Source organism: Leptinotarsa decemlineata, unplaced genomic scaffold, assembly GCF_025532065.1.
Source record: "Leptinotarsa decemlineata unplaced genomic scaffold, Ldec_3_MD MMD2_tig00026374_RagTag_RagTag, whole genome shotgun sequence".
Classification (NCBI taxonomy): domain Eukaryota; kingdom Metazoa; phylum Arthropoda; class Insecta; order Coleoptera; family Chrysomelidae; genus Leptinotarsa; species Leptinotarsa decemlineata.
The window spans coordinates 2,766,310-2,788,825 of NW_027412710.1; the positions used below are offsets into that span (position 1 = coordinate 2,766,310).

Below are 22,516 nucleotides of genomic sequence, written 5' to 3' on the forward strand. Positions count from 1 at the left end.
TTTTCGAAACTAAGCTGAAATGTCTTGGGAAAACCACTGTTTTTCCGCGTTTTCATATTGTTCATTCTGAGTGGGCGGTCCTTATACTGGAGCTCGTGAAATTTCAAACTAGTTTTGTTTCACGACAGTAGGTCTAAACTGAACAGAAGTCTGGACAGAAGTCTGAACAGAAGTCTGAACTGGAAGCTTGCCAGAACAGAAGTGAAGTATCGCAAATCCGCGATTTCTTAAATACAAAATTTCATAAGCGTTTCTCGCGCGTGGTTGGCTCGCGTCAGCTCCGCCTACTTCACCGCGAGAGCGCAACGCCAGAATGATTTTTCTCCTGGTCCTGAACGTCGAGTATATCGGCGTTCAGGCTACCGTCCGCCGTTTGGAATTATTTCGAAGATAATTTTGTTTGCATGTTTAATGCATTGAAATATCGTTAAATCTCATCGGATTTCGATGAGATTTCAGGGTAATGTTTAGTTTTTATTAAAAAACCGAATTTTATATTTTTGTGGTTCTTGGGTATTGGTAACATGACAATGGCCAAACATGTGTGTGAAATTCGTTCCAGAAGTTTTGCTCGTAAAAGTTCTTTGAAGATTCACAAGAGGATTCATACTGGAGAAAAACCGTTTCAATGCACATTTTGTTCAAAATCTTTTACTCGAAGAAGTCATTTGAAAGTTCACGAAAGGAGTCATACTGGAGAACAACCATTTCAATGTAGCATCTGTTTGAAATCTTTCACTCGAAGTAGCAGTTTGAAGGATCACGAAAGGAGTCACACCGGAGAACAATCATTTCAGTGTAAATTCTGTTTGAAGTATTTCACACGAAAATCCAGTTTGAAAGTTCACGAAAGATGTCATACTGGAGAGAAACCGTTTCAGTGCTGTATATGTCTTGAATTTTTCAGTCGAAGTGACCGTTTGAAAGTTCACGAAGGTAATCATACTGAAGGATTTCATTTTTTAGCTTAAATTTCATGTATTTTGATATTTTTTAATTTTCAATCAATTATATTTATCTAACCTAATTTCAATTTTATTATTTAATCAATGGATCCTAGACTATTGATCGGAAAATATATCTGAGATGTAGCATAGGATATTTTTTGTGGAACGCATTCCTAACCATCGATAATTTTTTTGATTGGAAATAATCAGTAATTTAATGATTATTTCTGTTCATAGACTGCATTTTTCACTTTCACTCTTTTCAGTCATTTGAAAGTTCGAGTATGAAGTCATAACCAAATAGTATCAACTAACTCCTTGTTACAGAATATTCTTCAACATTTCAAAACCTGTGGTTAACTGATACATACGCTCAGGTAATTTCAATTATCACATGTTTATTGAAACATTTCTGGATTTTCATAATATTCATAAAGATTATTGTACGTTTTTGTTGCAAGGACATCTTTAACAAGATTTCTGAACTTTTTATAGCTTTTTTCCTTCCTAATTCCGTAAGGTATGTGGTTATACAGCTTTTTACTTTTATCAATTGAAGAATACTTTGTCTGGCTTGATTTTGGAACACGAACAGGAAAATGTATTTTATATTCAGTTACTTGCTGGGTTATGTAATTTGTATGTTCCGGAGTTCCAACCATATTATGTTTTTTGTAAATCAGGCAAACAGTTTCAAGTATGAAAATACAAGTAACAGTGAGAATTTTTTTTCTCAAAAATAAAGGTCTGCATGACTCACACACTCCCACCCAGCATAAGTATCCAACCGCTCGCTTTTGTGAAACAAACACTGAATGAAAAAGTTGTTGACTGCAAAATCCCCAGAAGGCAACACCATATCTCAGGTGGGACTCAATCAGGGAATGATTTACCATTTTTGTTGTGGATGAACTCAGTTATTCAAAACTATTCGAAGTACATAACATCCTGATGCAAATTTTTTATTCAAAGCCGAAACATGTTGATCAAATTTAATTTAATGAAGATTCCTAGGAATTTGGATTGGTTTTTATTCTCAAGAATTTGTCCATTCCAGTATAAATTGTTGATATTGATTATCTTCATAATTTCTCTACTCAAATAGCGAGCTACTACTGCCTTCAGCCCGAGTCCGTCTCTTGTGTAGTTTGAACGCCTTATAAAGTTATTACATTCCAGACAGTGGATATTGTCCAACTTCGAAAAGTGTAATTTCTTGTGGAAATTCAAATTATTTTCATATATTCTTCGATTTATGCTGACGTCATATCTGTAAGGCTCTAATTTTACAAATTTGGTCATCTTGAAGTTGTGCACCTGTTATCTAATCAGCTTCAGTTATATACACTTGGAAACTTCCATATTATCACTTGGGAAAATTCTACTTAACGCGTCGACGTGGGCAATTTTTTGCCAGCTCCATATTAGACTTCAAAAGTAAACTCTTGTATTTCGAGCCACCATCTTCCAATACGTGGTATAAGATCCTTTTTCGTAAGTGTTAGTTTTAAAGCTTTGCAGTCACTGATCACTTCAAAATGTATTCCAAGCAGATACACCTTGAAATATCTTAATGCATAGACAACAGTCATTGTTTCCAGCTCGTATGAGTGATATTGTCGTTGGCCCATCGTCGTCTGTCTACTAAAATAAGAAACCACGTGTGACTGTCCTTTTTGATCGAATTGTATAAGCATGGCACCCATTCCAACTGAACTTGCATCCGTGTGAAGCTCCGTTCGCAAATTCGGGTTGTATATAGCCACTATAGGCGAAACTTTCGAAAATAGCTTGCCAAACCAACGAATTGTCTCACTTGCTTAACATTGTTCGTCGGCGACATTTTTGAAATTGAATCTATCTTAGCTTTTTCTGGTCTCAGGCCTCGTTCGCTGATTTCTCCTCTCAAATATTCTATAGTTGCCCCTGAAAGGCACATTTACTTAACTTCAAAGTGAGGTTATGTTCTCTCAGTTTTGACAAGACCATATGTAAACGTTCAAGCCCTTGGTAAACCGAGGGAGATGGGGTTATAATATCATCAATATATGGAAAAACAATAGTATATTATTTCTGAGACCTCCCAAAACGGTATTAATTAAAGATTGAAAAATCGACGGGGCATTGTTGAGTCCAAAAGGCATTCGCAAAAACTCATAATATCCAGAAGCCAGATCAAGGGTTGTGAAATATTTATAACCGCCCAAATTGTCAATTTGTTCATCTATTAAAGGCAGTGGGTATTTATCTTCAATGGTGATACAGTGTAATTGCCGAAAATCTACGCACATGCGATATTTACCAGTCTTCTTTTTCACTAGAACGACAGGACTGGCGTATGAGGACACAGATTCACGAATCATACCGTTTTTTAAAAGTTCTCGATTCATGTTTCGTAATGTATCCCTAAAACTACACAGTGTTACTTATGTTGATGTCCTCAAAAAATATTCGGTTTTTTCGCAATAGATATTTTCACCAATGTGATAGACCTACCTTTATCAATTAGGCATTGAACTTTAACATTGTTAATATTCGCAATTTGCAGGAAACAAGTTATCATATGAATTCACTCCACCGCATATCACTTGAACCTCTATGTTAAGTGAAAGACATTTGTAAGCTACATGTCCTGAACGTTTACAATTAGAACACACAATCCGAGATTTACAACAATTTTTAGCTATGTCCCGGAATACCACAATTGAAACAAGTTAAACCTTCTTTGGAATTTTTTCTATTCTGATCTAGATGAACAGGACGACTATTAAATGAAGGAGTTCAATAACTAGCACTAGGGACTGTGATTTGAGATGGCATATCTCCCATGGTATTCAAATAAGCATATAATAAATTACCATCAGTAAACTAGGCTGATCTAATAGTGCGAACTACATTTTCATCTGTTATACCACCTATTACGGCATCAACTGAATATTCATCAGGAATTGCCAAATTGAATGCTTTTAATTTTGACAACTTTTGAAAACAATAGTCGCCTAAGTTTTGACCAGGTTTTGTTTCATAATTAGCAGCTCTATTCAACAAATTATAAAATAAAACAGACTTACGGAATGGAAGTTTCATTAAACGTTCTACTTATTCAACGAAAGTTGCCGGGTTATGTGATGTGGCAACATGACGCCATTCATACGCCTCCGTTAGAGATTGAATTTCACTAACGCGATTTCCTATGAAGGTTTTCAGATTGCTCGATAGCATCTTCAACCATCCTAAAAATATTGTTGAATCGGACCAGAAGAGACATCTGTGGTATTGATTAACCTTCAATGGCGAAACCTTTGATTTCGCGCAAAGTAATCTCACTGCATTGTTCCCATCAGCATCAGTTGTTCGAACATACAAACATCAGACATAGACATTATTTGATGCATCTGGAAACCCATGCAATTCAAAGGAGGTTGGATTTATGGTCATTTAGTTTTTGCAATTCGTCCCGAAAGTCACACCATGCCCTTTGTATACTATTAGGGTCCCTGTCATACCATGACAACCTTTCGCGCCATAAACGTTGAAGTAATTTCTGAAATGATTGTAAGGGGACTCAAAAATCCAAGCGGATCAAATATTTGTGCTGTGTGAGATAAAATAATTCGTTTTGTAACAGGTTTATTGTAGGTAGCCTCGTTTATACTAAACGTCACACTGTCTGTTTGACATGACCAAGTTAAACTCAAAGTTTTGGTGTTTTTATTCTCTCAAAACGTGGTAATGTTGAAAGCTTCGTTTGATTCACTTAAATTCTCAAGTATTTTTGGTTCGTTTGAAACCTATTTCCTTGATTCGAAACAACCGGACCCAAGTACCTTTAAAACATGTTCCGAAATGTATAAGGCATGACGGATACTACCACTTTCTGTCAGAAAGTCATCAACTTAGAAAATATCTCCTATCATTTCCGCTATATCTGGCATTCAATGCTCACATTCATTAGAAAGTTCAAATAGACAACGTATACATAAAAATGCTGCTGCTGCATGACCATATGTAACAGTATTCAAATTATAAATTTTAAGTGATTCTGAAGAAGATTCTCTCTACAATATTCATTGTAACGATCTTTGATTCGGTTCTAACAGAATGACGGTACATTTTCGCGATGTCTGCCGACACGACATATCTATATTGACGAAATCTCAATAAAAGCGTATATAAATCGCTTCGCAATGTACAACTCACCATCTGGATGTCGTTAAGAGAGACTCACGAAGTAGTCGGTGCAGACGCGTCAAAGACTACTCGTAACTTGGTAGCTTGCTCGACTCGCGAAACAACCCGTGATGGGACATGTAATGACCCACTTCCTTTGAATCTAGCACATCTACCCCAGTCAGTCTTATATTCTGTCATGAAATCTACGTACATTTGTTTGTATTCTGGATTTTTCGATATCTTGCGTTCCAATGCAAAAAATCGCCTTTGAGCTCAATCAAAGGATTTCTCCAGCTTGTCAATAGAATTTTTGAAAGGTAGTGACACTACTAGTAATCTAAATGATCCGGAGTTTGTACTGAATTAAACGATATCGCGAGAATTTTTTTGTATCGGTATCTGATGAAAGCCTGACTCTAAGTCTCGAGTACTGAAATATTTAGCTTTTCCTAATTGATCTAAAATATCATCTATCCTTGATAAAGGGAACTCATCTGCAATTAGTTTTTTATCAAGCAACCTGTAATCTACAACTTATCTCGATTTTTTATCTCTGTTATCGGACTTCTTAGGAACCATTAAGATGGGACTATTATAATAAGAAATGGATGGTTCGATAATTGAGTCTTTTAACATTTTTTATATTTGTTTATCTACCTCTGAAATTTGTGAGTGCGGCATTCTGTAATTTTCAACGTAAACTGGAATTTGATCTGTTAGTTTAAATTGATGATTACAAAAATTATTGATTGTTAGACTATCGTTTTCGAAACAAAAAATATCATTATATTTTTGACATAGGTTCAATGTATCTGATTTTGCGAACTGAGGGATTTCACAATGTAACTCTTCAAGTAATAATGTTTTACGCTGGTCTTCGGCACACTTTTCAGATACATGCAATATTTTAAAATTTTGTAGTTTTTCAGTTTTAATTTTGAAATTTTCAATTGTCACACTTTCCATTGTCGTATTTAAGACTTTAACAAATTGGCTATTCAGCGACGCAATACTGCTGGCTGTAAAAATTCCTGGAGCCAATTGTTGGTTTAAGATGACTACGTCAGATTTTATATTATATAATTGCTCTGCTTTTATTATAACTTCCCAACGAAGTGGAATAAGAGTATCATTGTATGGGCTATTAAAATTGGAAAAATTACTTCGTTATTACAAATCTGCATAGAAATAGTCCAATCATCCTAATCTAATTTACACTTATGTTAAATAATGAAGTCCCTTCCTAATATATCATCTACTGGAATTGGAAAATTATTTTCCACTACTTGAAAGGTATGGTGTAGGATAAGTAGGGGTTAAATGGACACTTTGAACAAAATATGCGAAAATATCCTATTTAAATTTTTATAAAATTGTATAGAGGAAAGATCATAGATCGAATTTTATGATTCAGTGAGAAGTTGTTCACTTAACCTGTCGTATAGGTTAAGTGAACACCAAGGGTAGGTTAAGTGGTCACAAGTGAAAAAAAAAGTAGAAAATCAAATGAAAAATAAATACGAATTGAATTATTTTATTTCAATACATGAATATTCCAAAATAACAGAACAGACATATTTGTTTTCAATATTAATGAAGAGTCAAGTCAAATTCAGCCAAATCGATATTAAAGGTGCAGGTATTGGTATATCTTGCTGTACTGTGTTTTACTGGTGATGGTAATATATGAACAACATCCTTCTTTGGAACATAATTGTGTTCTTCAGTTTCGGAAAATTTATGTGTTGCATTGTGTCGTTTGAAAAAAACCATTTCATACCCATCTGGGCTTTCTTCAATGATTTTTGCAACATAGTGTCGAAAAGTTGACATTGTTTTTCCATATATAATAACAATACAACAATCACCTACTTTGGGCTCATTTTTTTCTTCAAGTCCGTTGAAATCTTCAAGAGAATCAGATGATTCGTCAAATTCTATGATTTCCTCATCAGATGATGAACTAGATTCCAAAAGTACCTGCAACGGTAATGAGATGACGTCATGAGTCATAGTAATTAATATTGGAAAATGTACCTGCTCAGTTGAATTTCGTATAAATTGATGAACATATCAGAATCATGTCATTTCTAGTTGGTGGTCGTTATCCTTAGTTAGCTGAACATTGTGAAGATCTGACAATGGCCAAACATGTGTGTGAAATTTGTTCCAGAAGTTTTGCTCGTAAAAGTTCTTTGAAGATTCACGAGAGGATTCATACTGGAGAAAAACCGTTTCAATGCACATTTTGTTCAAAATCTTTTACTCGAAGAAGTCATTTGAAAGTTCACGAAAGGAGTCATACTGGAGAACAACCATTTCAATGTAGCATCTGTTCAAAATCTTTCACTCGAAGTAGCAGTTTGAAGGATCACGAAAGGAGTCACACCGGAGAACAACCATTTCAGTGTAAATTCTGTTTGAAGTATTTCACACGAAAATCCAGTTTGAAAGTTCACGAAAGATGTCATACTGGAGAGAAACCGTTTCAGTGCTGTATATGTCTTGAATTTTTCAGTCGAAGTGACCGTTTGAAAGTTCACGAAGGTAATCATACTGAAGGATTTCATTTTTTAGCTTCTTAAATTTCATGTATTTTGATATTCTTTAATTTTCAATCAATTATATTTATCTAACCTAATTTCAATTTTATTATTTAATCAATGAATCCTAGACTATTGATCGGAAAATATATCTGAGATGTAGCATAGGATATTTTTTGTGGAACACATTCCTTACCATCGATTTTTTTTTTATTGGAAACAATCAGTAATTTAATGATTAATTCTGTTCAGTTCGTAGACTGCATTTTTCACTTTCACTCTTTTCAGTCATTTGAAAGTTCGAGAGTTCTCCTTGTTACAGAATATTCTTCAACATTTCAAAACCTGTGGTTAACTGATACATACGCTCAGGTAATTTCAATCATCACATGTTTATTGAAACATTTCTGGATTTTCATTTTATCTGGAAATCCTAGGCTATTCATTGACAAATATATCTTATATATAGGATAAGAAAATTTTTGGGAAACCAAATGTTAAGTTGTTATGTTAAGGCAAGTATCAAATAAAAATTGTGGTTCAATTTGTTATAAATTTGAAAAGAAGTCCTCATAACATTGTGGTACACATTTTTTTTTATCAATGGTAATATACCTTCTTTTTTTCTTTCTGTAATTCCCGGTTTGACAAGGTAAGCAGGTTTCAAAGTATAATTTGTGATTGATCTTCTGCTGTTGACGATGCTAGTTTCTTCATAGTCAGGGAATCCTAGGGTGTCTTGTATTAAAGTACAGTGGGGTTCTCCTTTTTTATTTTAAAAATTTTTATTTCTGTAATGAGTACCCCTAATTTTATTCCCTGAACTTGAGCTAAATCTTTTAAGTTAATAAAATATTTGTGCGATAACCCATATCAGAGTATAATATTGGTCAGGTGTAAAAATGAATCCAGCCTTCCGAGCCTTAGTAAAATTCTGTTCAATGGTTGAGTGTACGGCGTCCCCCTAATTTTCCGAATGGCCGGGTATAAAGAACTTATGAGTAATACTATTGATATTTTTCAATGTTTTCAGAGCATGGGCATAGATGCTTTCCAGAAACTGATTTTTATTTTGACCGCAGCAGTTATCACTGTAAAAGATAACGCCTACCCCATTGCTCTCATCTCATCAATAAAGTAAATCACATGTACAAACTTCTGTGAACTCCCGCCCACCTTCTGTTTCGTGCCAGGTATAACAATGAACTTTGTTTTTTTCAAGTCACAAACTGTTAGGTTTTAAACTCCCAGCTTTCTGACGTAGTAAAAAGGCGAAGTCTCTCCTATTGGGCATGGTAATACGGCCTGCAGATCATAAACGATGACCAGAGCATTACCAATTTTGACATTTTCCTTCTCTTGCCGGGATAATTGTGTTTGCATCAAATGATTTTCATAAGATTCTTGGCTAGCTGCTCGATTCATATTTTCATATGACTCATATTTCATATGACTCAAATTTTGCACTGATCTTTTTTAGGTTTAAAGAAAGATGAATTGAACTCCTCATTGAAAAGCCTGGAATACATTACATAATTTCCAGGTGGTGACATACCATTCATCTCACACTCTTCCAAATAATCCCTGTGCAAATCTCTGATTGTTTTCCCTCCTTCAATATATTCTTTCTTAGTAACATATCTGCAGTAATTGCTTTCAATACGTGGAATTTTTTTAATATGATTCCTAATTGAATCTTTCAGTATAACCGGAACGGTTACCTGTTTTTCATGTTTACCTCGCTTATCGTCAAACATAGACGTATTTTTCATTTCTGAAACAGTCCTAATGGGCCGATCCGTAATGCAAAGAGTATTTTTAAAATGCGTCTTACAAACCCAAATAGGTTCATTTTTCTCAGTTCTAAGATGAAAGGCATGATTAGGAATCTTCTTGTTGTTTTCTTGTTTATATCTGTACTTAGGTATACAATATGAACATATATAGAATATGAACATAAACTGTCGTTCAGTGTTGCCCAAAGCATAGAAGTTTTGAAAAATTAGCTTTCTCTCCGCTTAATTAACTTTTTCTGAACATTGAAGTTTGCAATGACAAACTGGACCAATTTTTTTTGCAGGCACAGTTTTTTGGATCTTTCCAAATGAATTATAGGCCTTTTCTAGTGCTTTGAGAAGTTTAGCTTCAGTTTTTTTGCCACTTCTCATTTTTATTCTTTTTCTTCCTGTACAATACTTGTCTTTATTTTCCCTTTTCTCTTCTTGACAGAAATGTCTCTCGTTTCTAGGAGAGTGTAGTCAGGGTCTCTTATACTGTCGTCAGAGCTAAAATCGCATTCAACATCAGATGAACATTGAGAAGAAGCAACGTTATCAGATTCTGGGACTTGCACCAAAGCCGTCGTCAGTGTTGTGTCATCAGAATCAGTCTCTGAAACTGAGAGTTGTGAAGAAGCTATAGGTAGTACAGGACAATCGGCCTCTGAACGTTTTCCGGAATCTCCGGTTAGCAGAAGGTATTCAGTCTCAAGTTGCGCAGATGATGCATTAATCGGAGGATAATCGTCCAAAGATTATAATCAGTATTGAAAGTTTTCCCAGAAGCAGGGTTTTCAGCCTCCAAAAGTTGCTCAGAAGCATAGTATTCAGTTTCCAAGATTGGCATAGAAGCAGCAGTTATCATTTGGTAATCGGAATCATCAAGTTGCGCAGAAACCTCATTTGCCATGAGCTAACCAGCCATATGAATTTGTGTGGAAGCTGTCGATAGTATAGCGTTATTTTCATCCGGAAGTTGCTCGAAGGTTGGAACGAAATCATAATAATCAGTAATTGGCTGTTCCGCAGGTGCTTTTGATGAGACTTCGTTGTCATTGGTTTCTGTAAAAAATGATAATAAATAATATAAACCGATACTTGGTACCTACTTGAAGATCTACCAATCAAGATGAACAGTGGATGCATAGTCCTTGACAGTCAAATCGTGTTAATTGGTGTTCAGCTGTATGTTTTACTGCTCATATTTTCTTTTGCTCACCTGCTTGAGTTGTAGATAGGATGTCCATAATACAGTGTTTGGACGAACATGAAAGATCATTGACAGTCAATTGCATGTTGTTTTTAGCCAACAACATGAGTAAATTTGTACGTTGATTGGACTTTCCTAAAAAGAAAAAAGATATCACATAGGCATTTCTTCCCAGAAAACAACTTTTTTTGCGGCTTATTAACTCTAATCATATTTCTCCAGAAAATGATCATAACCTCAAAATTGTAGTAAATTTTCTAAATTATACGAGATAATAATCTTGAAAAACGACACAAATTCCATTGTGTCGTTCTTGATAATTTACAAACATGCATTTCCAGTATAAAAATATGAACTTACTATGTTGTGTCGTTTTTCCCGGCTTTGCGACGACCACTTTCTAGGAATGCTCGGCCTCAAATAACTTGTGTCGCCTTTCTTGCTAACATGATAGGTCGTTCCCATGAAATGAAAAACGATAAAACTGTTATCTAACGTGCAAAACTTACACTACCGCTTGTGACATTTTTCCAGATAAATTTAGTGAGTCTTCTTAATCGTCAGTCAAAACCTGATATTTTTGAGTTGTGACGTTTTTCTTTCGGACTAACGGTATATTACATACCCCCGTTCAAGTGACTACTAAGTTTGAATGAAAATACTTTACAATAAGTCTTTTAACTTCACTGGCGTTTTCATGGCCCGGCCTCTAGAAGTTGCTCACGAATGGATGGGACTAGAAAATATTGGAATGCTGATAGTACTTGGTGTAAAAGGCGATTTAAACTGCCTATTTGGTTCATAAGACCATTAGAAGTTCACATCGCAATAAAATAAGATATATCCCAGTATAAAATATAATTTAAAGTACAGGTGTCACTATAAACAAAAAAAACACCAAATTGAATCAAAGTTCCATTATAATATTCATCAAGATTATTGTACGCTTTAGTTGCAAGGGCCTCTTTAACAAGATTTCTGAACTTTTTATAGCTTTTTTCCTTCCTAATTTCGTGAGGTATGTGATTATACAGCTTTTTACTTTTATCAATTAAAGAATACTTTGTCTGGCTTGATTTTGGAACAGAAAGATGTATTTTATATTCAGTTACTTGCCGGGTCATGTAATTTGTATGTTCCGGAGTTCCAACCATATTATGTTTTTTGTAAATCAGACAAACAGTTTCTAGTATGAAAATACAAGTAACAGTGAGAATTTTTTCTCTCAAAAATAAAGGTCTGCATGACTCACGCACTCCCACCCATCATAAGTATCCAACCGTTCGCTTTTGTAAAACAAACACTGAATGAAAAAGTTGTTGACTGCAAAATTCCCAGAAGGCAACACCATATCTCAGGTGGGACTCAATCAGGGAATGAAATACCATTTTTGTTGTAGATGAACTCAGTTCATTTGAAACTATTCGAAGTACATAACATCCTGATGCAAATTTTTTATTCAAAGCTGAAATATGTTGATAAATTTAATTTAATGAAGATTCCCAGGAATTTGGATTGGTTTTTATTCGCGAAAATTTGTCCATTCAAGTATAAATTGTTAATATTGATTATCTTCATAATTTCTCTACTTAAATAACGAGCTACTACTGCCTTCAGCCCGAATCCATCTCTTCTGTAGTTTGAACGCCTTATAAAGTTATTACATTCCAGAAAGTGGATATTGTCCAACTTCAAGAAGTGTAATTTCTTGTGGAAATTGAAATTATTTTCATATATTCTTCGATTTATGCTGACGTCATATCTGTGAGGCTATGATTTTACAAATTTGATCATTTTGAAGTTGTGCACCTGTTATCTAATCAGCTTCAGTTATATACACTTGGAAACTTCCATATTATCACTTAGGAAAATTCTACTTAACACGTCGACGTGGGCAATTTTTTGCCAGCTTCATATTAGACTTCAAAAGTAAACTCTTGTATTTCGAGCCACCATCTTCCAATACGTGGTATAAGATCCTTTTTCGTAAGTGTTAGTTTTAAAGCGTTGCAGTCAGTGATCACTTCAAAATGTATTCGAAACAGATACACCTCGAAATATCTTAATGCATAAACAACAGTCATTGTTTCCAACTCGTATGAGTGATATTGTCGTTGGCCCATCGTCGTCTGTTTACTAAAATAAGAAACCACGTGTGACTGTCCTTTTTGATCGAATTGTATAAGCATGACACCCATTCCAACTGAACTTGCATCCGTCTGAAGCTCCGTTCGCAAATTCGGGCTGTATATAGCCAGTTCAGGCGATGACTTCAGAATTTCTTTTAATTTCATCAAAAGCATTTAGTTGGGTTTCACTCCATTCAAATTTTATATCTTTTCTGGACAGTCTGGTAATGGGTTCAATAATATTGAAAATTCCCTTCACAAACTTCCGAAAATAGCTTGCCAAACCAACGAATTGTCTCACTTGCTTAACATTGTTCGTCGGCGACATTTTTGAAATTGAATCTATCTTAGCTTTTCCTTGTCTCAGGCCTCGTTCGCTAATTTTTCCTCTCAAATATTCTATAGTTGCCCCAAAAAGGCACATTTACTGAACTTCAAAGTGAGGTTATGTTCTCTCAATTTTTGACAAGACCATATGTAAACGTTCAAGCCCTTGGTCAACCGAGGTAGATGGGATTATAATGTCATCAAAGTATGGAAAAACAATAATATATTATTCCTGAGACGTCCCAAAACGGTATTAATTAAAGATTGAAAAACCGATGGGGCATTGTTGAGTCCAAAAGGCATTCGCAAAAACTCATAATGCCCATCTGGAATGACAAATGCTGTCTTAGCTATAAAATTTTCTGTACCTTCTAATATCCAGAAGCCAGATCAAGGGTTGTGAAATATTTATAACCGCCCAACTTGTAAATTTGTTCATCTATTAAAGGAAGTGGATATTTATCTTTAATGGTGATATGATGTAATTGCCGAAAATCTATACACAAGCGATATTTACCAGTCTTCTTTTTCACTAGAACGTCAGGACTGTCGTATGAGGACACAGATTCACGAATTATACCGTTTTTTAAAAGTTCTCGAATCATGTTTTGTAATGTACCCATAAAACTACACAGTGTTACTTATGTTGATGTCCTCAAATTCAGTTTTTTCGCAATAGATATTTTCACCAATGTAATAGACCTACCTTTATTAATTAGGCATTCAACTTTAACATTTTTAATCCTCGCCATTTGCAGGAAACATGTTATCATATGAATTCACTCCATCGCATATCACTTGAACCTCTCTCTTAAGTGAAAGACATTTGTAAGTTACATGTCCTGAACGTTTACAATTAGAAGACACAATCCGAGGTTTTCAACAATTTTTAGCTATATGTCCCGGAATACCACAATTGAAACAAGTTAAACCTTCTTTGGAATTTTTCTTATTTTGATCTTGATGAACAGGACGACTAGTAAATGAAGGAGTTCAATAACTAGCACTAGGGACTGTGATTTGAGATGGCATATCTCCCATGGTATTCAAATAAGCATATAATAAATTACCATCAGTAAACTAGGCTGATCTAACAGTGCTAGCTACATTTTCATCTGTTATAACACCTATTACGGCATCAACTGAATATTCATCAGGAATTCCTTTTTGATTGAATGCTTTCAATTTTGACAACTTTTGAAAACAATAGTCGCCGAAGTTTTGACCAGGTTTTGTTTCATAATTAGCAGCACTCTTTAGCAAATTAGAAAATAAAACAGACTTACGGAATGGAAGTTTCATTAAACGTTTTACTTATTCAACGAAAGTTGCCGGGTTATGTGATGTAGCAACATGACGCCATTCATACGCCTCCGTTAGAGATTGAATTTCATTAACGCGATTTCCTATGAAGGTTTTCAGATTGCTCGACGGCATCTTCAACCATCCTAAAAATATTGTTGAATCGGACCAGAAGAGTCATCTGAAGAATTTTACCTTTAATGACTCCATCACCTTATCAAACAGACGCGCAAGGACCAAGGCCTCGCGGAGCTCAAGCCGTGGTATTGATTAACCTACAATGACGAAACTTTTGATTTTGCTCAATAATCTCACTGCAAAGTTCCCATCAGCATCAGTTGTTCGAACATACAAACATCTGACATAGGCATTATTTGATGCATCTGAAAACCCATGCAATTCAACGGAGGTTGGATTTATGGTCATGCCGTGACGCGGTATTTTCAACTCGTTTAGTTTTTGTAATTCGTCCCGAAAGTCACACCATGCCCTTTGCATACTATTAGGGACCCTGTCATACCATGACAACCTTTCGCGCCATAAACGTTGAAGTAATTTCTGAAATGATTGTAAGGGGACTCAAAAGACCACGCGGATCAAATATTTGTGCTGTGTGAGATAAAATAATTCGTTTTGTAATAGGTTCATTGTAGGTGGCCTCGTTTATACTAAACGTCACACTGTCTGTTTGACATAACCAAGTTAAACCCAAAGTTTTGGTGTTTTTATTCTCTCCAAACGTGGTAATGTTGAAAGATTCGTTTGGTTCACAAGTATTCCCAAGTGTTCGTTTGAAACCTATTTCCTTGATTCGAAACAACCGGACCTAAGTACCTTCAATACATGTTCCGAAATGTATAAGGCATGACGGATACTATCACTTTCTGTCGGAAAGTCATCAACGTAGAAAATATCTCCTATCATTTCCGCTATATCTGGCATTCAATGCTCACATTCATTAGAAAGTTCAAATAGACATCGTATACATAAAAATGCTGCTGCTGCATGACCATATGTAACAGTATTTAAATTATAAATTTTAAGTGATTCTGAAGAAGATTATCTTTACAATATTCATTGTAACGATCTTTGATTCGGTTCTAACAGAATGACGGTACATTTCGGGATGTAAGCCGACACGACATATCTGTATTGAAGAAATCTCAATAAAAGCGTATATAAATCGCTTCGCAATGTACAACTCACCATCTGGATGTCGTTAAGAGAGACTCCTGAAGTAGTCGGTGCAGACGCGTCAAAGACTACTCGTAACTTGGTAGTCATACTCGACTCGCGAAACAAGCCGTGATGGGACATGTAATGAGCCACCTCCTTTGAATCTAGCACATCTACCTCAGTCAGTCTTATATTCTGTCATGAAATCTACGTACATTTGTTTGTATTCTGAATTTTTCGATAACTTGCGTTCCAATGCAAAAAATCGCCTTTGAGCTTAACCAAAGGATTCCTCCAGCTTTTCAATAGAATTTTTGAAAGGTAGTGACACTACTAGTAAATCTAAATGATCCGGAGTTTGTACTGAATTAAACGATATGGCGAGAATTTTTTTGTATCGGTATTTGATGAAAGCCTGACTTCAAGTCTCGAGTACTGAAATATTTGGCTTTTCCTAATTGATTTAAAATATCATCTATCCTTGATAAAGGGAACTCATCTGCAATTAGTTTTTTATCAAGCAACCTATAATCTACAACTTATCTCGATTTTTTATCTCCGTTATCGGACTTCTTAGGAACCATTAAGATGGGACTATTATAATAAGAAATGGATGGTTCGATTTCCCACAACCGAATCAGTTGTTACTGAATGGACCAGAACTTATTCAACCAACCCGAGTTTTCTGCAGTATTGGGCCTAATGTGACCATTACATATCAGACTGTAAAATAAGTCCGCGTCAATTAATATGTCTATTTTGTCTGGCTCATAGTATGTTGGATCTGCTAATACGATATTCTTTGAAATATTCATTTCAGTAGTCTCAATTTTAATACCTGGGACATGCCATGTTATTTCCGGGATAATCAAGCAGGATAAATTTGATTCAAAATTATTCTGAATGGAAACAATTTGTAAATCACATTTATGAGTGATATTTAATGGATTTTAACTCAGACCTGACACAAAAATATCAATTTTTTCCTTTCTCGCCCTAAGTTTTTTAGATAAGTCTGTAGTCACAAAACTTGACTGCGAACCGAAATCCAACATTGCTCTGACTACATGGGCGTTTTCCTCTATTTTGAAAACTCTTATATAAGCTGTCGACAAGAGAACATAATTTTCCGAATGTAAAGCAGCCAAAGTTGTTTGTGTTTCATTTGCATATTCTGAACGTGATGTATCTTTTTGTAATAAACTATTGTGCTTTTTGTTGCATTATTTACAATACCCAGATATGCAATATTTACTATAATGTCTTCCTTTGAAGCAATTGATACACAATTTCAAACCTTTTATTTTCTCCAATAGATCTTCTACCGTAAGATTTAGAAACTCCTTACAGTTTGAAAGTATGTGTTTCCTTCCACATAATGCGCACATAACATTACTTGCAAGTAGTCCCTTTACATTTTGTGAACCCATTTGTTTAAATGGCCCAACAACACCGCCTTATTGATTTAGAGAATGAGTGTGCTTATAATGCTCTCGGTTTTTCTCTAAAGTTTCTAACAAATCTGCGCGACCCTTTAGGAATTTTTTTAAAATCTGATCAAGTGGTAAGTTCCTTCGAGCATTTATGTTGCTCATATTCCCGCGCCGTTACATTATGTAATTTTGTCGCAACTGAATGAATAATTGAGGTATCTCAGTGATGAGTGGGTTGTTTGAATTTCGATGGAGCGCTGAGATTTTTCGAAACTCTTATCAATTCAATTCTTGATTTCCGCGGAAAATTCTTTTCTAATACATTTTACGGAAAATAACGACGTACAGTGTTTGTGGACTAACAAACGCATATTGTTATACCTCTCACGTAAAGCCTTCATGCTAAAGTATAATTATCGCTAAAAAATTCAAGTGTATTCACGACTTCAGTGGCACCTCCATGTAGGGACGGTCTTAAATAATGAAATTTTTCAATTTCTCCTATAGCATTATTTCCGGTAATCAAAATTCCGAATGTGTTACGAAACTCTAACCATGTGTCGTAGTCGCCATTAAAATTGGGTAGAGATATAATGGGTAATTTTACCGGAATACTAGCTTGACTACCGATATTATTGTCCCCTCGATTGTTACTTGCTACAGATTTCTTAGGAACATTATCGTCATCTGTTATGGATACTTCTCGTGATAGCGGTCAAAGAATAAAAATTCGATTTAAAAGATTTTTGTTCGGCGAGCTGTTCATCACTGTTATCGGTAGCATATTCTAATGAACTCTGTATGAACTGTATGTAATGAACAGTATACTCTGTATACTGTATACTATATATATTCTAATGAACTCTGTATACTATCAAATTCTTTTCATAACAATTCAATTCTATTGATTCTTTGTTCTAACTCTATCAAATCGACATCATTCAAAGGGGGTTTATCTTCAATTCTTAAATAATATTATTTTTGCCTTTAGTCCTCCTCTTTTCCATTTCAAAGAAGTTATTTCCGCCTCATTACACATTATGCAATATCAATTCTCAACGGTACAACAAATAATTCCTCACTAATCCAAATATCACTCAAAGTGAAAGGAATAAAGGACTTACCCTTCTGATTTGTCTATTCAAATCGCCCAGTTCAATTATACAAGGACCTGTGCTGAATCTTGCCTTTCTTGATTGCGGTGGCCCACTGGAAAAATTGCACATTTTATCAACTGTTAACTTTCTCGGCCAATTCAACCACTAATAAGTACTTTTCACATACACATCGGCTTGATGGACTAAATGTTGGGTAGTGAGTGGACTGTAGATTGTGTGGTTTTTATAGAAACGATTAGTTAAATTTGTACAAAATTTTTGAATGAATACATCTAATAGACAAATCGAATTTTATCTATCTTTCATATATCATGCGACACAACACACTGACTGTTTTTCGTTTTCGCACTGGTGTTTGTGACCCTTGAAGTGCCGGGTTGCATGGCAGGTATTAAGTGCCATAGGCGTACAACCAGCGAGTTTTTAGGCGTTAACAAGGGCTTTAAAGGTTTTGTCTGCAAATTTTTGCTTTTTTGCAAGTTCGCAGTTCTTTACAAGGATTGTGACGTCTTTGATTGAATTTTGACCATTATATTTTTTTACGCATCTAACCGTTTCGTTTATTACTCGATGTAAATTACTTTTTCCTGAATGGCATCGGTCCATGACGATAGTAATTTGGTCTTCGTCGGGAGTTCTTGTTAGGTTTTGGCATACTCTTATCTCAGTTCCTTTCTCAGCAAAAATTGAAGAAAGAATTCCATTATTGGTAGATCCAAATTATTTTCGACAAAGTACGTTTTGGAAATGCCTATTTCATCTATCCATTTATAAACGATAAATAATAGAATTTTCACGAATGAGGTTTGATCGAAGGGTAAGGCAATTATGAAATATTTTCCGTCTTTGAGGGTTTTACTCATCAATCATCAATGATTTCATGATGAAGATCTTCTAATTTGTTTTGGCTGAAAAAGATGAGGATATATTTATTTATGTGGTTTTTCTAAAAGTTGCGAATTGTCAAATTTGATTTTTAAGTAGTCAATCAGGGATCGGGTTTTGTATAAGTAACTGAAATTTTCGTATTCTTGTAGAATTCATTCGAAGGGGGTTTCTTCGTGTTCTGGTGTTTCTTTTTTTTTGTATTTCTGTGTCTTGCGTTTGTTCGTCAGTTGATTTGTTTGTTTCATCAGTTTCGTTGGAAACAAGTATCGAAAGTTTTTCGTGGAAATTTACACATTCTCTGAATGATTAATTTTGATACGTAATAGGGCATCAGCATTTTTATTTATTTTGCCAGGATTAGACTCTATTCCAAAATCATACTCTTCTAATTTGAGTCTCCAACGTGCTAGCCTATCACCTGGGTCTTTTATTGAAAAAATCCAAGTGAGGGGTCTATGATCAGTAATGAGTTTGAACTTTCTTCCGAACAGGTATATTCGAAAGTGTTTCACAGCCCATACAATCGCTAAAAGTTTTCTGTCAATCGTAGAGTTCTTTGATTCGACGTTATATATTGTTCTAGATGCGTATGCTATGGGAAGGTCTTTTCCTATTGGTTCTTGCGAAAGAACAGCTCCTATTGCAAATGCACTAGCATCTGTCGTTAAGAGGAAATGTTCTTCGAAGTTGGGATAAATCAAGATTGGACTGGAACTAAGGCCTAATTTAAATTAATTAAATGATCTTAAACATTTTAAGTTGAATTTAAATGGGGTATCCTTTTGTAATAATTTTGTGAGTGGTTTGGAGATTTTAGCGAAATTTGGTATGAAGCGTCGTTAATAACCAGCTAAGCCTTAAAAGGATTTCATTTCTTTGGATTTTTTGATTGGGAGAATTCTTGGATGCATTCAACTTTGGACAGATTTGGTTTAACACCGTTTTTTGTGATCACATGTCCAAGGTAAGCGACTTCTTTCCTTAAAAATTCGCATTTGTCAGGCTGAATTTTCAAGTTGGCTTTTCTTAGTCTTTTGAACTCTTCCATCAGTCTTGACATGTGTTCGTGGATTATGGGTGAGTATAAAATGATGTCATCCATATATACAAGGCAGCGCTCGTTTTGGATACCAAGGAGCATATTATCTATCACTCTTTGAAATGTGGATGGTGCATTCTTCAATACGAAAGGCATGCGGATAAAGTCATAGTGACCGTTCTCGACAGAGAATGCTGTTTTTGGAACGTCTTTAATGTCGATTTTGAACTGATGAAATCCTGATGCAAGATCGAGGGTGGTAAAAAGTTGACATTTTCCTAGCTGATCTAAATGGTTGGAAATGTTGGGTAACGGATAATCATCGTCTACTGACAGTTCGTTCTGTTTTCACTAGTCAATCACAACTCGCCATTTGGGTTTTCCTGAAGCGTCTAGCTTGTTTGGTACTACCCAAACAGGGGATGACCATGGGGATGTTCAATGATACCTTGATTAGGCATTTTGGAAATCTGTCGATTTTTACCAAAGCGTTTGGTAGTCTGACGCTCCTTTTCTTGCGCTAGCAGTATAGCGTCGGTATTTCTGAAGTTACTTTTGAGTTTGAAAATATTCTTTCTGTTCTGGGTTCAATTGAAATTTGGTTTGGTTTTGAATTCTCAGTTACATTATTATCTATAACTTTGAATAAAGAAACCGTTTTGAAATTTGTAATTAGTTGTTTGTTTTTTAAATCAATAATGCAACTATATTGGTTGGTATATGTTGGTTATATTGATAATATTGGTTATATTGATCGTATCGTTCAAGTTGTTCTTGCGGGTATTGACCACAATCAGTATAATAGTCATTCCATGGGCTACTAGCTGTATAGTAGTTCTCATATTCTGGATTATAGTTTCAAAGAAGTTGTGTACCTTCATATTTAACTCAATGCGTTCTTTGTTGATTCATGTTGGGGTTACGTTTGATCACTGAGGGAAGATTCTGGTTTTGGTTTTGAAAAGTTGGCCTTGAGGGTGTATTTTAAAATTGCGGCCTTTGTTGATTATTTTGAAATTGTAGTCTTTATTAATTATTTTGGAAATTCATTTGAGGACGGTTTTGTTGGGGGAAATTTGGTTTTGGAAAATTCGTGTTTTGAAAGGAATTTGTGTTATTTGGTTGTGGTCGTTGTCTTTGGTAGCATTCGTTTGACAAATGACCAAAGCGTACACAAAAGTTACACGTTCTTGAAGTTTTAATTACCGTCTGATGTTTTAGGAAATGGCCCTATGATGTGTATACACGTAATATCAAATGACCTTTGAGGCATTGGTGTAATCACCAATGGGTCCCTGTGACCAATTTTACCTTCATTTATTTGACATTTTTGACAAGATTTTACATAGTTGGTTACGTCCTTAGACATATTTTTTCAACGAAACTTAGTCCTGATTTTCTTTAAAAGCCGCTTCTGTCCACAGTGACCACCAAAAAGTGGACGATCTTGGTATTCTTGTTATAATTCTTTCTTTTTCGCCTCTATTTGTGATGATTGTGGGTTCATCATATATTATTAAATTTAAATTTTTTAACGTATTTATACCCTTTTCTTTAAAATCGTTTATTGTACATATTGTAAATATAGGATCTTTTGTTTTTAATTTCAATTCATCAATATTAATTTTGCTAGCTAAAGTTTCAAGCTGAGATAACAATTTCTCTAAAGAAAAGTTGTCATTAGCAAAATGTATTGTTTCCACAGCGCTGATTTTGTTATTTTGACCCAGAGTTATCCTGAGATAATCTGGTTTGATCTCAGATTTTGGATAAGGGATATTTATAGCTGTAATGTTGTCGGTTATTTGAAAGACTTTTGGTTTTTTATTTTTTGGGCTAGTATTTGTCGTAATGGTCGTATATGGCCTAAAATACTTCTTCGATTGACGACTTGTTTATTTTGTGGAAATTCATGTTCACTGAGGATACACTACAAAAACACACTTTTGTCTATTTTCCACTATATATATATAGTGGAAAATAGACAAAAGTGTGTTTTTGTAGTGTATCCTCACTAAAATACTTGATTACCCAGTGTATGGTAGCTAGTTCTTTCTCTATTGTGCCCTTATTTATTTCGCCTTTCGTGAAGGCTCTCGAAGCGTAAGCAATTGATAATTCGACTCCATTAAAATTTTGTGAAAGAATTACAACGCAAGCTTGTTTAGAGGCTCCGGTAGTCAGAATAAATTGTTTTTCAAAATCGGTGTATTGTAGTATTTCAGGCTCCAAAAGGCATTACTTTAACTTAAAAAAAGGAATTTTGGCACTCTTCGGTCCACATAAATTTTGATTTCTTTTTTGTTAATTTGTTAAGTGGGACTGCCAATTCAGCGAAATTTCTAATGAAGCGACGATAGTAATTTAAAAAAGGAATAAACGTTTTCACCTCATCAGCTTTTGTAGGCACCAGGTATTTGCTTAAAGTTTCGTACTTTGATTTCTCAGGTAAA

The 22,516-nt window shown here is 34.9% G+C and overlaps 1 long non-coding RNA gene across 1 annotated transcript; it reads right to left on the bottom strand.

Annotated features, from left to right (window-relative positions):
• Nucleotides 1-370: 370 nt before the first annotated feature.
• LOC141486871 (uncharacterized) lies at nucleotides 371-21,934 on the bottom strand. The gene is made up of 3 exons (XR_012468087.1): nucleotides 11,012-21,934; nucleotides 7,158-10,786; nucleotides 371-7,100 (listed from the first exon to the last, which is right to left on the bottom strand). It is a non-coding gene; the product is annotated as an uncharacterized lncRNA (long non-coding RNA).
• Between the last annotated feature and the right edge of the window lie 582 nt (nucleotides 21,935-22,516).